This window comes from Athalia rosae, chromosome 7 (assembly GCF_917208135.1).
Source record: "Athalia rosae chromosome 7, iyAthRosa1.1, whole genome shotgun sequence".
NCBI lineage: Eukaryota > Metazoa > Arthropoda > Insecta > Hymenoptera > Athaliidae > Athalia > Athalia rosae.
Window position 1 is genome coordinate 10,897,459 of NC_064032.1, and position 14,988 is coordinate 10,912,446.

The 14,988-nt window shown below is 44.8% G+C and overlaps 1 protein-coding gene across 4 annotated transcripts in view; it reads right to left on the reverse strand.

The window, feature by feature from the left end:
• Window positions 1–14,988, reverse strand: part of LOC105691085 (lachesin-like) — a 123,611-nt gene that overhangs the window by 74,478 nt on the left and 34,145 nt on the right. The gene's annotated exons all lie outside the window — the stretch shown is intronic.

Here is a 14,988-nt window from a genome sequence, read left to right on the forward strand (position 1 = left end):
AAGTCTCGTACCAGGTTGTGTTCGATTCGCTCTATCTTTAGCTTGAAATTCGAACGTCGCGCCATGTCGTGCCGCCGAACTCCCCCACTCAACCCTCCGAGCTGCTTCCCACCCCCGGCCGAACTCGCGTCCGTATCACTCGATCATTCAAATTCTGTCTGCCGACGTTACGTCGTTGAAAAGAATTAGCGACGTGCCGCGATTTTGTTTTTTTGTTTTTCAATATTTCGGAGGGCGAATAGCCTCCGGTGCCCGTAAGAGAAAACGATGTCTAATAGGCGAAGAATCTACTTCATTACACGGCTAACGACCCTGAACTTTTTTCGTTCGTACGTCAGAGACCGTTCGATATTTTCTACAGGCGACGTCTGACGATTATATTGGAAATTTTTGACAAGATAGGAAGAAAAAAAGAGGAGAGGACTTTGTGCCGACGGTATTCGGATTTCTCGCTATCGATATTGAAAGCATTTGTCTTCCTCGAAAAGCACCGCGTCTTGCGGAGGTCGTGTGTGTGTGAGAGAGAGAGAGAGAGAGAGAGAGAGAGAAATTCGCGAGTAATCAGAGAATGATAAAAATTCAACCGTAGATACGAAGAGTTTCGCGTTCTTCCATATCGTACCGATTCGAAGGGACTCCAATCCGGAATTTCCAATTTTTATTTTCGGAACGGCCATTTTTCTCGTTGTACATTTTCCAGGAACGTCCGAATTCCGTATCGTCCTGCCGAGGTCACGAGGAAAGGGATGTAAAGATAAAGGGAGGAGATGTAAAGAGAGAGAAAGGTAGAAAGAGAGGAGGGGAGTGGGACGGGGGTGGTAAAAAGGAAGATGGCAGAGGGATGAGGAAGAGGGATTACCGCTAAAAGCGTACAAATCCTCGAGAAGCCCGTGCAGGGTGAACGGGGATTTCGAGGTGGCAGCGGCGCGGCGGTGGTTCTCCTGCAGCTTCTGTGGGCTTGAAAAGTAAGGGAAGAGGAAGGGGCGGGGGCGGGGGGGGGGGAGGGAGAGGGAGAGGGAGAGAGAGTTTCGGTTCGGTTCGGTTCAGTCGCAAGTTCAGAAGGAACGGGACTCAGAACTCACCCTTATATTCCCGCGACCTACTACAAGGTATCTATATATGTATAAATACACCCACTTAGATGTACAGAATTTTTGGGGACGAAATGTTCCGGCTCAACCAGCTGATGTACATACGTGCGTTCGGCTGTATATTCACAGGATATACACAACGGGGATAACATCCCTCATTTATCCCCATCAATCATCGTATCGTATCCTTGGAAAATTTTTGCGTATTACCGATCAAAAATTACGCTACACATTCACACTGTATACCTATACCAGGTGTTATCCAAGGATCAAGACGGACGTGATAAGCGATGCTCGGTTTTTTTTTTCCCTCCTTATATATATATATATATATATTTTTTTTTTCTCACGTACATATACGTGTAAACGTATGTATACGTACAACGAGAGAGGGTGAGAGAGGATACGGGTGAAGTTAAGGGATGAGAAAGGAAGGGGTGGAATTTTAAGGGATGATGGAGGTATAGAACGCCATCTATCCTCCTTGGTAATCTTGGAATTATACCCCGGGTGTTCGTTGAGGCGTTTTGCGGGCAATATTACCAAGAGAAAGGGGGAGTGAGTCGGTATATACAGAGGAGTATATATACTACTAGAAATTGAGGTGGAGGGGAATCCTCGGGATACCCGCGGGAACGCTCGGGAGTGGTCAAAGGAGAACGAGAGGAAATGTAATGGGGATATTTCCCAGATAGATCGAAAAATGGTATTTTATTTTTATTTTACTCCCTTCTTCTTCTTTTTCACTTCTTTATATTCTCGGTGTACGATGTATACGGCGTGTGCGCATCGATACATACTCGCGGTGGAGGGTATGGGGGGGGGGCAGGGGGAGGGGAGGGAGGGGAGAAAAATGGGACAAAAAACGGGAAAATATTTTCAGTTTCTCAATTTCCTGCTGCTGTGGATATAATATTCTCGAATGAATTTTTTCCCCTTCTCTCTTTTCTCATCTTCATTTTTCGGCGAGCCTACTTATATACGATTTTCCTTATCCTTCATTTTCTACTTATTCCCGCATTATTGTCGACGGTATATACTTACACATTTCCGATGATCAGTGACAATACATAGCCAAAGTCCTTCTTCTTCTTCTTCTTCTTCTTATTTCACCCGTTCGGGAACTAGAGAGGGAAAGAAGAGTCTTGCGAATTTTCGGATTAAACGTAAACCCATAAAATAAGTCCATCGATTTCCGGTACACGGGAGGTAAGGTACTCGGGGATTCTATTGGAGCCCGCATTTAGACTCCCTAAATCCGGACCGTATCAATCTAAACTTTGAAATTGTTTCTCAAATCAGGAAGAGAGATCGCCGTCTTCTAGCTCTCTTCATTTTACTTATTTTTTTTTTTTTTTTTTTGTTTTGTCTCATGTTCTCCAACTGTTGGTAAGATTTTTTTTTTTTTTTTGTATTCTTCATTTCTCGGTCATAGAGCGCTTTGGTTTTTTTTGGAACGGAGCGATATTCTCTTACCGTTGATTATTTACAATTTTTCCGTAGAATTCCGTGAGACGGATTAGATGGAATTTCGCCGAATACGGACATCGCGTAGCCCCCGGTATTACGACTGATAATTTCGATGTGGATTCCATAACCGCGCCGTTCGCTGACCCCCTTCAACCGGTTTTCGTATAACGATCCGTAATTTAGCGACCCACCGAGTTTCAGGGATGCGGAATGATTTCCTATAGTAATCCCAAGTATTCCATCTGGGACCTCAACTTCACCTTCCGAAACAAGTTTTGGCTAACATTCATCGAGCAAGACTGTCGCCTCCCTCGCCCCCCTTAAGGCTAACGCTAAGACGTTACAAGTTTATCCACGCTCCGGAGTTACCCGGGAATTCCAGCAGAACAACCCGTACGTTCGTCTCCGACATAATTGTACCTTAATTGTTGTTTATGTATCGTTCGAAACGGAGTCGTGGGATTTTCAACCGGGACATGGTTTGTTTTTTTTTTTTTTTTTTTTTTTTCGCCAAAAAACTTCAACGACGACGATCAATGATTCGAAACGAAAATCGACGTCGTTCGAGTTTTAGAAATGACGAACCTCGCTTTTCTTGGTACTTTAATTTTCGGACGACGTTCGACCACGCTGACGATGAAAATACTTTACCCCCGAGTTTCCCGGCGAACCGCATCCGCCGCCGGCGCCATCGCGAGCGCAGAGACCGCTCCTAAATGCAAAACAGATTTTACCCGCTCGACTTGCGACACCTACCGGCTCATCCTACCCACCCCCTCCTCCCACCCCCTATTTTCGAACCAACCCTCCGCCCCATCGGAAAACTCAAAGTACCAACTCATCCGATCCCCTCGACATATTCCTCGACTCACTCCGCGTTACCGACGACTGCCTCGCGATTTATTCCAAAAATATTTCCACGCTCTCTACGGCTGGCTTTTTCTTTCGATTCGAGATTCGAAAATCCTACGCCGCGGTAATTTCGCTGTCTATACACTCGATCGAGAAAAGCACATCCGAAATTATAAAAATAACGGTAAAAGCATTTTCTGTAATCGCGCTTTTTTTTTTTAGTTTCATATTCCGTTTTTTTTTTTCCATCTTCTTCTTCTTCTTCATTTCGGTATCCTCAGCGTTCTCGCTTCGCGTTCTAGAAGACGACAAAAGGCCACGAGGGGAGAAACAGCAAAAGCTTTCGGTTTGGCTCGCACGTTTACGTGTCGCGGAAAATTTTCCCATTTTGCCCACCCATCCCCAAAAAGACATATTTCGTAGAGGTGTGTGTGTGTACCGACGTCAGGAAAACGGGGGTGTGTCTCGAGCTACGAAATATTATCACAGCCAACGTGCCCCGCAAACCTACACCTATACGCACGAACACACGCACGCACTCACCGTGTATACCTTATACACCAGGTATAAGTTGTCTCGCGAACGAGCCGGAGAATCGGCGGTAGAATGTGTCAGCTAGAAATTCCCCGAGTAAGAGAGATCCTAGATAACCGCGAATTTCCACCCTACAAGGATGACCTCCTTCGGCGGATCTCCTCGCAGCAGCGCGACAATCCCCTCCCCCTCACCCCCTCCTCTTTTCGACCCTCCGAAACGTGTCGGGCGATGATCGGAACTATTTTGGAAAACGACGTCGGACGTCCGTTATTATTTGCGACGAGTGTCGGCGTGGACCTTGGTATATTTTATTTATTTATTTTATTTTTTCTTCTCTCAGTCAACGGCCGCTCGTCGAGAAGACGGCGATGGAAAATTACTCACGAAGCGGCAAACCACCCGCATCGTTGCACCGACGGGTTACGACGTAGGGTATTCCATTATCTTGTCGTTGCCGGTTGCAGTGGAAGTAGAAGCGGCGTTAGAGTTAGTGCGGTCTGTAAGTGATGAAGGGTTAACCGCTCCGGGAGTAGTTTGAACTTGCGCCTTACTTCGAGACACCCGCGAGGGATTTAAATGACGCTGCCGGGCCGTACGCTACCGTCTCACCTTGTACCTGAGCGCGCAGAAGATGTACCACCCACCGGTGACTTTCGAGATCTATATTCCCGTCAGTTTTTTCCCAACGTTCGATCCCGGGGTAAGGGGCGAAAAATTTATTATTCATCCCAGTTTCCGGAACCGAAACGATCGCCGCGATGTCAGGAGAGAAGAGAGAAGAAAAACAAAAACAGAAAACAGAAAACAAAAACGGACGCCCGTAGTACCGAACGGCGTTCGCATTCGATTCGGTTTATACCTTCCCCGCGCGGCGCGAGGGATCGAGACCGTGTTCGGGGTCCCAGTTACTCGGTAGCCTCGCACGCCGCGAGTCTTTCTTTTCCCGAAGTCCGTGGGTTATTCCCAACGTTGCAATGCGTTTTTCCTTCATGTATAACTCCGGGTGGAGAAGTGCCCCCGTATTCCCGGTACACCACGTACACACGTGAGGCGAACGTGTACACACCCCGGTGTACCCCCGGTACAGTAACGGGTCTACACGTATACCCGGAACGACGTAGCGGCGACGGTATAGCGGGCTTTACGCGACTACTTGTATGGCCGCGGGTTTTCAGCCGAAGATTGGATTGCCTCATCAAAGATTAAGAACGCGAGACTGGCAACCTGACTGGGATGGCTGCTTGCCTGCCTGCCTTCCTGCCTTCCTGCCTGCCTGCCTGCCTGCCAACCGACCAGCCAACCGCCCGCTCCGCTCGACGTTTCAACCGCGACCCGAGGGAACCCGGGGCCACCTACCAACGGTGATATATTTCGGCGTGTAAGAAGAGGGAAGTGTACGGTAAGGGGTGGTTAGGAGGTATAGCGCTTGTATATATATGTATATATAGCTGTGTATATATATCCGAGGCGAAGTATCGCCGGGGCATCAAGAAGCCCCGTATTTTACGCTGAAACTCGAAAAGTCGGATGGTATACAACCGGATGTAATTGATTCCCCGAGACGTTCGGCGGAGCGACGTGATCGGACCCGGAGAAAGAAGAGAAAACAAAATAAAAATGAAAAAACAAAAACCATTTCGAAAAACTCGGGATATCTAAGATGAGGAGCGGGGGTAGGAGGAGAAAAAGAAATCCGGCCAAATTTGCCCTCCGAACAATCCGGCATGGGGAAAAATAAATCGAAGCGATTTTAACGCTTGCTTTTCTACCGGTGTATACGTACGCGTACGTACGTGTACGTACGTAACGCGGGGAAAATCTCGCGATAAAAAAAAACACACTCCGCTCGATGGATAGCCAAGCACTCCGAGCGAGTATCGGACGCCACTTGAGAAGTCCGGGGGGACTTGCTTCCGATCGGAATTCGAGCACGACGTCGGGACGAAAATATGAATATAAATAAGTTGAACAAAACTGACAATGAGTCGCTGTCGTCGTCGTCGCTATCGCGATTTTCTTCGATGAATTAGAAATTTTCAGCTGTTGAATTTCGTATTTGTGTCTGTCTCTTCTGGTTTAGCGTGTGGTTCGTTTTACGGCCCGAGACTGTTCGACGTCGGACGTTCCCTCTCACGCGGTACCAGTCGGAGCTGAACCGGGCGGGCGGATTGTTCTTCGGCGGGTAATAAAGTGTTGGGCTACGGCTTACGAGGAACAATCTTACAACGACGACGACGACGACGACGACGACAGAGGGGACTTCGATACGTAACGTGCATACATAGGCAGATTGAATGTAGGTATACGGGGAACGAACGGATGAGCGCGAGTCTGCTTTGAAAATGGACGAAGCGGTTGCGATGGAGAAAAGGGAGGAACACGCCGGTAATAGGTATAACGAATAGGTGGAGAAACAAAGTCTTTGTGCAAGTCACCAAGTGGCACCCAACCCTGGGATATCTTAACTCCCCGGACGTCTGTTCCAATCTATAAGCTAGTCCGCTTCATAATGTACGGATAGATGTGGGGGATGGGGTTCGATTTAATCTAAAGAAGGGTAATCAGTCGATATTATTATCTTGATTGTCGATGAGAAAAGAATCGGTCGGGGTTACGTACCGGTTTCGTAGAGAAACTCGTAATTTGAAGGAAAAAAAAGTAGAAAAAAAAAAAAATAAAGTAAAAAAACGCCGAGTGAGGTAAAAACAATAGAGCTGGATTCGTTTGCCAAGGGTTGTTCGGTGAACTGTACCTGTACCCACTGTTGGTTAGTTACCACTGTGACCTTCGACGACCCCGATATAACTGGAGTCAAGAGACAAGTCGTAGAAGAGCGATCTTTTTACTTCTTAGACGTCCCTCTAAGGCTTCGGGTTTTAACATCCCTCCTACTGTTTCTTAAGTTCCCCGAGGGAGAAAGGAATTCGACGTTAGATCGATTATCACGTGACGACGGCCCTATAACTGCATTTCTCTCTTTACCGAGGAATAGGAACGAGAGAAAAAAATCCCCGACGAATATAATGACGATGATAACGACGATCCATTGTTTTACCGTTTTCGCTTCTCCATTTTTTGTTTTTTTTTTTGTTTTTTTTCCTTCGCTCCAGTCATTAAACCAGATTTTCCAAAAAAAAAAAGTCCATTCCTCTTTTTCGATCGAAATGAGACGGGGTAACGAGTGTTGGAAAAAACAAAAAAAGTGTGCATGATTCTTCGTACCTTCGTCCCGTTAACCCGAAACGCAGGAAAAAGAAAAATACGACCCGACAAAGTCTAATTAGTTTTTAATTTAAACGAGACCAAAAAGAGAATACGAAAGATCATTGTAGTTTTCTTTTTTACTCCGGTTAATAATTAATTATCTGTTTCTCTTTTTTATTTATTTATTTTTTTTTTTTTTCGTCCGTCCAAACTTGCGTAAAACTTGAATACCCGGAGCGGTAATTAGCTTTTGAGTAAAAAAACAAACAAAAGAAAGAACAGAAAAAAAAAAAAGAAATAGGAAGAAAAATGCAACGGTGCATCACCTTCCGCAAAAGGTGGCGATTTTTTTCAATGTTTGTATTTTTATGAAGTTTTTCTTTTTTTCTTTCCTCATACTCCTTACCCGAGGGTGTATCTGCAGCCCCGATGAAGGAGAAGAACGAAGTTTCGAGCGACTCGTGTTCGCGTTGCCTGCAGGAGTTTTTACTTCATTCACAGCTCGCGCGGATGAGGAGATCGGGCGGTGGGCGGTCGGCTTCAGGGTTGCTGGCTGCATGCCTCCGTTAAAATGGGTTGGCGGTTGGATACTGCAATACAGCAGCCGGTGGGAGAGAAGGGGGGTGAAAAACTTTTTTTCAACTTTTAATAAAGTTATACCTTACGAACGTTAACGTCCGACACCGAACTAAACGCTCTGCTCTTCTATCCTCCTTTTTTTAATCTTGTTTTACTTTTTACTCTTTGCCCCTGTCTTCTTCGTCTCACTTGCGACGCGCGGGAGTCGGTAGAGTTTCGGGAGATACGCTCTCGCCTCCCGTTATTATTGTGTTCGGAGGGAAAGGAAGTGCGCCCGGGTGTTAAAATTCAACCCGCGACCCTCCGCCAAAGGGTCGCGGACGATTAACACTCGAGAGCAATAATCGTGGCCTTAATTTTATTTAAATGATCGGAGGTTAATTAAGATGGAGAATTTCCCGGGACGCAAAGAGAAGGAGGGAATGAAACAAAAAAAAAATAAAATAAAGGGCGGGAAAAGGAGGGACGGGAATGTAAAACTTCGTCCCCTGCTGTTGAACATTCGAAGTTCGGATGCAATTTTGTACTCGTATCACGTGACCGAACATTGTGGAAAAAAGAAAAAAAAAAACAGAATCGACAATTACGCGAAAAACTGATACGCTTGCGAAGAATCTGTACATGATCGTGCGACTTCTCCATTTTTTTTTTTTTTTTTTTTTTTTTTTTTTGTGCGTGTCGATACCACGGGAAAGGAAAAATTTGTATGCGCCGGGATAAACGTCATCGTATATTCCATCTCCGTCATTTTTCAATTGAACTGGATTCCGTAACGACGCGTCGCGACAGAGCAAAAAAGAGAAAGAAAAAAAAAAAAAAACATTCCAAAGCGACGATGAAAATATTAAATACAATAATATTTTTTTTTTATCAACTATACATTCGTTTCGATTGTATCAATTATTACGGTATCAAAGGATTTCTATAATTCTCTTGTTTTATCGCATGTACATGTCGCGAACAAAATTCCACACTCTGTATTTATATCGGTGAATAAATTTGTTGAATTCGCTTTTGGAATTTTTCAGCGATTCGTCAAAAAATTGACAATCATCGTATACGCGTCGAACGAGCCAATCGTTGAATTCAAATTGTCCGTCCGAAGGGATGAGCAAGATATTGTAAAAATGAAAAAATTATCTCACTACCCCGCCGAGTTTTTCGCGATTTTCTTTCGTATATTACACAAATTACATACATACATACATACATGTCTAGCGGGGTGTACATTCTGGAATATCCGTATTTCATTCCTTGTTGCTTTGCATATGAACGTTCTTTTATTTGTCTCTTTTTCTTTTTGCCAATCTTTTTTCCTTCGTATATTTTTTTTTTTTTACTTTTTTTCGCGTTTCATTCTCTTCCTTTACCTTTTCTTTTTTTTTCGGTATGGTACGAGAATCGCGAAATATCCTGGAAAGTATTCTGAACACGTGTGGGAAAATTTCGAAAAATGGGACGATCCGAGGAATATAAAGAGCGATCGGAATTTGCAGCGAACGCTATCGCGCATCTACGTGTACCCATACGGTATCGTACGTTTTATGTACATTTAGTATACATATAATATCCACGTATACGTAGAAAACTCATATACATATTCGTATCCCCATGTATACGTATGTGAACACATGTCAAGCTCATACCCCGAGCTATCTGCTACTACAGCATGTCGGGCGTCCGTACAACCTCAACGATAGAAAAAAAAACTACGTGCGCGCGTCTTTCTTTCTCCAGTTCTTTTTTTCACATTTTTTATGTCACTTCTTCTTCAGCGTTCACCATTCTCCCTTCTTCCTCTTTCTCCGCATTTTTTTTTTTTTCTCTCGTCACTTTTTTATTTGTATATCCTTACCGATCGTAAAACGGAAATAAAAATGAATACAATGTAATACATGTACGCGTATCCGAGGGTATAATCGTGAATTCCGAAAGAAGTCGTTATACTTTTTCCAGTTCTTCTGTTATCGCGATTTTTTTTTTTTCTGTTTTTTCTGTTTTTTCTGTTTTTTCTTCACCGCAAATCCACGTACTCCGAAGCGAACGGGTATACATACACGCGTATACCCGTAAATAGATAAATTTTTTATACTCCAAGTGGCGCATTGCGATCGATAAATTTTTATCACTTTTTTTTTCCCCCGACTTTTTCGAAAATCCCAACGACCCGCCTCGGTTCGTTAATTTTTGATTTTTTCCCACCGCTTCCGACGCGGAACGAGCCATCTTCTTTCTTCTCTTCGATAAAATCGAAAAAAAAAGAAAAAGAAAAAAAAAAAGGGAAATTTTTACCACCGGACCGTTCGCCGCGTCTGAATATTTTCGACAGCCCTCCCGCACACGGCTGCCTCCTGTCGTTTATGTACCTTCCGGCGAAATCGGCGGGCTAAACGGTAACCTGACCGCGAACCCACTAGCCGCAGCTGAGATTTTTAATAACGTGAGATATGACGACTCGGGAGCGACTTACGTGTGGAGTCGGGAGCGGGCCGGTAGGTAGATATAAGGTATAAAGTAGGTACGTTACGCTCAACGATCCCTCGAGCTGATATGAGCTGCTGATCTCCGAACCACCGTTCTCCTCTCTTTCCACACTATCCGCCCCGACCACCTACTCGGAAATCATCCCCCTCGCGCCATTCACCCCTTTTCTTACTCTCTCTCTCTCTCTCTCTCTCTCTTTCGCCGTATTATATAGGTACATTTTTCTCGGGCTCCCGCAGACCTTCCCACTCAGATTGCGGGACTTATCTTCATCGCTTCTAGACTTCTCTATGCGACACGGATGACGCGGTCGTATGTAACCAGAAACGTTTCGCGTCAGCGTTATTTTCCAAAAGTGTAAGAATATAAGCGAGTCGGACTCGATCGTTTCTATAACCGCGGTGTCATGAATCCGAAACCGGCTGAAACGACGATGACTGACTTTCGACGTTTCGTACGTACACGGAACTAACCGAGGAGTCATTTTAACGTCGAATGATCAACAAGTGGTTATCGGATGCTCCGACTCCATCCTCGTAGCGGATAACGATGATCGATCCGGCGCGCGAAGTAAAGTAAAAGTCCGATATCGGGGGCCGAGGATATTTCAAATAATACGTGTATATATATATCTGAGTCAAGAAAACTGGAAGCGATCTCCAATTTCAGTTATTAGGTACTAGAATCCCCCCTCCCCCCCACCCCCGCCCCTCTTCTTTATCCTTCAATACTTTTATCCGCCCCGCCTTTTTCCATAAGCGCGGAGATATCGCTCCGAATCGAAATTGCGAGGTGTTCGGACGCACGAGTATAGTGTGTCTCTGACGTCTCGGCGTCCCTCTTCTTTTAAACGAGCGAAAGCTACGTCGCAGCCAACGAAACTTCGGAGGCTGCGAAAATAAGGAATTCGGTAAAATCGGAGACGCGACGACGACGACGATTTTCCCCCCTCTAACGAATCGTTCGCTCCATCCGGAACTTCGACGACGTCGAAGACTATACGACTGGGACGATGATTTTCCGCGCGTTCAATCGTTCCGCGGAAAATTTTCAACGGCTATAAATATGAAGTCGTTGGTGTCGGGAGTCGGGGGTATCCGGGGGTATCGAGGTTGGATACGTGTGCAGCAGAATCCAACATCCCTCTCGGTCAATGAATGCGTACAATAAGTAGCTGCTTGCTTTCATAAACACAACGTTCTCCGGTATTGTGTATTGTGAGTGCTCCCGGGTTACCTACCTATGTACACCGGCTCGTTTACGGGGGGGGGGGGGCGTATTATAATGCCGGGCAACGGAGGGAGCGTCGAGACAGCCAGAGGGGCGTACGGGGTCGGGGGGTCGGGGGGAGGGTGAAAAAACCGCGGGATAAGGAGAGGGAGGTGAGGAGTAGGCGTAGGAAGATGGAAAATTCGCATTACTCACGTGCGAAGTAAATGGGGTTGGGGGGGGGGGCGGGAGGGGGTGGGTAGGTACTCGGAAAATGACGTCACGTGAACGACTGCAAGTGACGTGAGACTCGGTTCTCTTCATTTTATTTCACTGCTGCTATTCCTGCCGCATTTACATTCGTACAGAAATGAACGAGATAGCTGGTAGAGTGTCTCGTGTGCGACAACGTGTGTCTGGTTCACACACACGCGCACACGCACGCGCGCGCGCGGTACGTTGTACATCTTATGCACGTAACCACGTATGACTTTTTACCGTACGTTTCGCACCGACTTCCGAAAATAGGAAATCTTTTGAAAAATAATTCTTTCCCTCTTTTCGAATCACTCGGCGGTTTTAGCGGAAACGAAGAAAATCTCGAAGACTTCGGGCGTCGTGAGAAAAATTCTAAATTTTTCGAACACCATTGCGACTCACGTTTGTAGTTTGACCGCTCGATTCCCGCTCGAGCCATATTTTTCCCCAGTTTCCTTATTTTTACTTCCACTTTCCACTACGACGTTATTCTTCTTCCGTACAGCTTCGGCCCCCGTTCCGTTTATTTTGTAGGTATATATGTATATATATATTTTGTTTCTTATTTTTTTTCATCTTTTTATTTTTACTGCCACCGAACGGCCTTCCAGATCGATGAAACACGGGAGCGGGGTGCACGTTACAGATCATTTAGATCGCACCTTAACCACCTTAAGTGTATAGGCATCCCGGCGTCGGGCGATATAACTCAGGAGCGGGCAGGCGGACGGGGAGGCGAGGGGAGAAAAAAGAAAGAGGAAAGAGGAAAAAGGGAAAGTGCCGTTTGCCTCCCGCTCACACACACACCCACACAAACACACAGACACACACACACACAAAACCTCGAGGGTTGAGATTCCGATCAACCCTCTTATATTATTGCCAAACTCTCTTTCCCCTCCCCCCCCCCCCGCCCCGCCCCGCCCCTCCGCCAACCCTTCGTATCCACGAAACACCCCCTAACGCCTTACAAATGATCAGCGGCTTAATGGTACCTTTATTTATTTTTTATATCCCTGCACAGCACATGCCTTATAGACGAACTATCCTCACAGTGCTGCGCAAGGAAACAATTTTTTGCCGTTAAATTCGGACGAGATCATTTCGTTCGGTAAGATTTTAGGTTTTTTTCATGGTTTTCGTTTTATTGCAAAAGAATTTTTTTTTCAGTTTATCCAGAATCGATGGTTCGATAATTTCTTTTTCGTCGAATTGTGAAAATATGTCAGGCAACTACGTAACGCCGAAGTTATCTACAATAGTAAAAAGTGTTTTGGAATTTTTACCGCGTACCAACGCAAAATATAAATTATCCGTGTACCACATAAACTTTGGAAGAAGCTCTTCTCCGATAAAACGTGGAAAGGTGAGGGGGGGGGGGGGCAGGAACAGGGGGAAAGGGTATATTTTTTATTTTATTCAATTTTTTTGTTTTTCCGAAAAAGAAACTTCCGAAAAGTTTGTATATTCATCCGAGTATTGTATACGTGTATACCGCCACGTGTATCTTACACGTACACGTAGAAAAATGAGAAGCGAAGAACCCGAACGGGCATTTATGTATCTACATAGATATACGTTCGGTCCCTTTTCAACCCACCCTCACTTATACCTACCCCCATACCAGGCATCTACTACATGCCCCGTTATACCGACTCCGTGTAGCCCGAGCGGATGCTTATGGAATATCAATATTCAGTTTGTCCCTAAGAAAATATCGGTGTCGTCGTACCACCCCATACCGACCTACAAACTCTTCAAAAGCGACCCCCCCCCCCCCCCCCCCCTCTTATAAATGTACTTCTGACTTCATTTGCTTCGTTTCCGAGAGAACGTCTACCTATAGGGACACTATGTGTATATGATATACGTGAGTACTACTTTTTCCTCGATTCCGACACTATGATAATATTATTATTATTATTATCAGTTCACATGATTCGTCTTTTTAATTTGGAATCTTACATTTTCACGGGTTATTTTTACCATTCATTTCACTCGGAAATGTAGCGTTGGAATCGTTCGAACTATGCTGGTAAGAGCAGAAGCATTTTTAATTCCCTTAACAACCCCTTTAACCGAAGTGAAATGAAGCGAAAAGAATGAACGAAACGCAGACGAAAAAAATGAAAAAAATGAAAAAAAAAAATTATAATAAAACAAAGAACAAAAGACGGACAGACGGCAGATCCGACGTACGGTCGAAAGAACGTGTAAGAGAAGAGAGGAGATAACGTGGAAAGATATGAACAGAGATGAAGAATTATAATACGAGGACAAGAATTATACTCCAAATAAGAGTGAGGTAACAGAATAATAATAATAGTAATAGTAATAAGAATAAGAATAATGAAGAAAGAGAGGGGAATAACGAAAAAAAGGTAGCCTTTATACGTTGTTTCAACTGAACGTACATTAAAGTTACGAGATTCTTTTGGTGTTTGCAGTTTTTTTTTTTTTTTTCTTAATCCCTTTTTACGCCATCTTTGTTAACTCCGAGTAACTGTCTCAGTCAAAGCTCTCGGATAAGAAGATGGCATGCTCGACTACGTCATCTGATGCAGAAGGGCGAAAAAAATGAAAGAAGCGAGGCGGGAGGGGAGAGGAAAAAAAAGAAAAGGGGTAAGGAACAGAAAAATGAAAAACAACCGAGGAGGAGAGACAGAAACTGGGAGAAAAAAAAAAAAAAAAAAAAACCACCCAAGAAACAAGGTGAAAAAATAGGAAAAATGAGAGCGAATACAAAAGTAAAAATGATTGAAGACAGCGAAATAAAAACTGCGAGAGAGAAGCTACACCGCTCACACCCGACGTCGCGCCCGCGAAGGGGAAAAAAGAAAGAAAAAAAAGGAAAAAAAAAATGAAAAAAAAAAAAGAAAAAATGGATCTACGAATCGAGGCATATTGTCACGTGTTCGCGATAACATTTGTGTAACGCAACCCCTTGATATCTCACACACGATGTTGAAGTAAATAAGCGAAAGAAAAAATGAAAGTTGGGTGACAGACGCGTGTACCGCTGCATTTAGAGTTTCGCGTTGTTCATTCCGTAGCCATCACAGGGGGGGGAGGGGGGTTTGTAATGTACGCACATGACGTGAAGGGCCGAGGGGGCGGGGGTGGTGGAGGCGGAGGCGAGAAATAGAAATGACACTCCGTTTTCACTCTTTCTCTCTCTCTCTCTCTCTCTCTCTCTTTGTCGCCGTTTTTTGCTAGGGACTGAAAGAAGGATACACGCGCCCCCGCCTACACTCGACTCTCGTCATGTATCAGAGATTAATTGCGCGAAACACGTGATGTACAC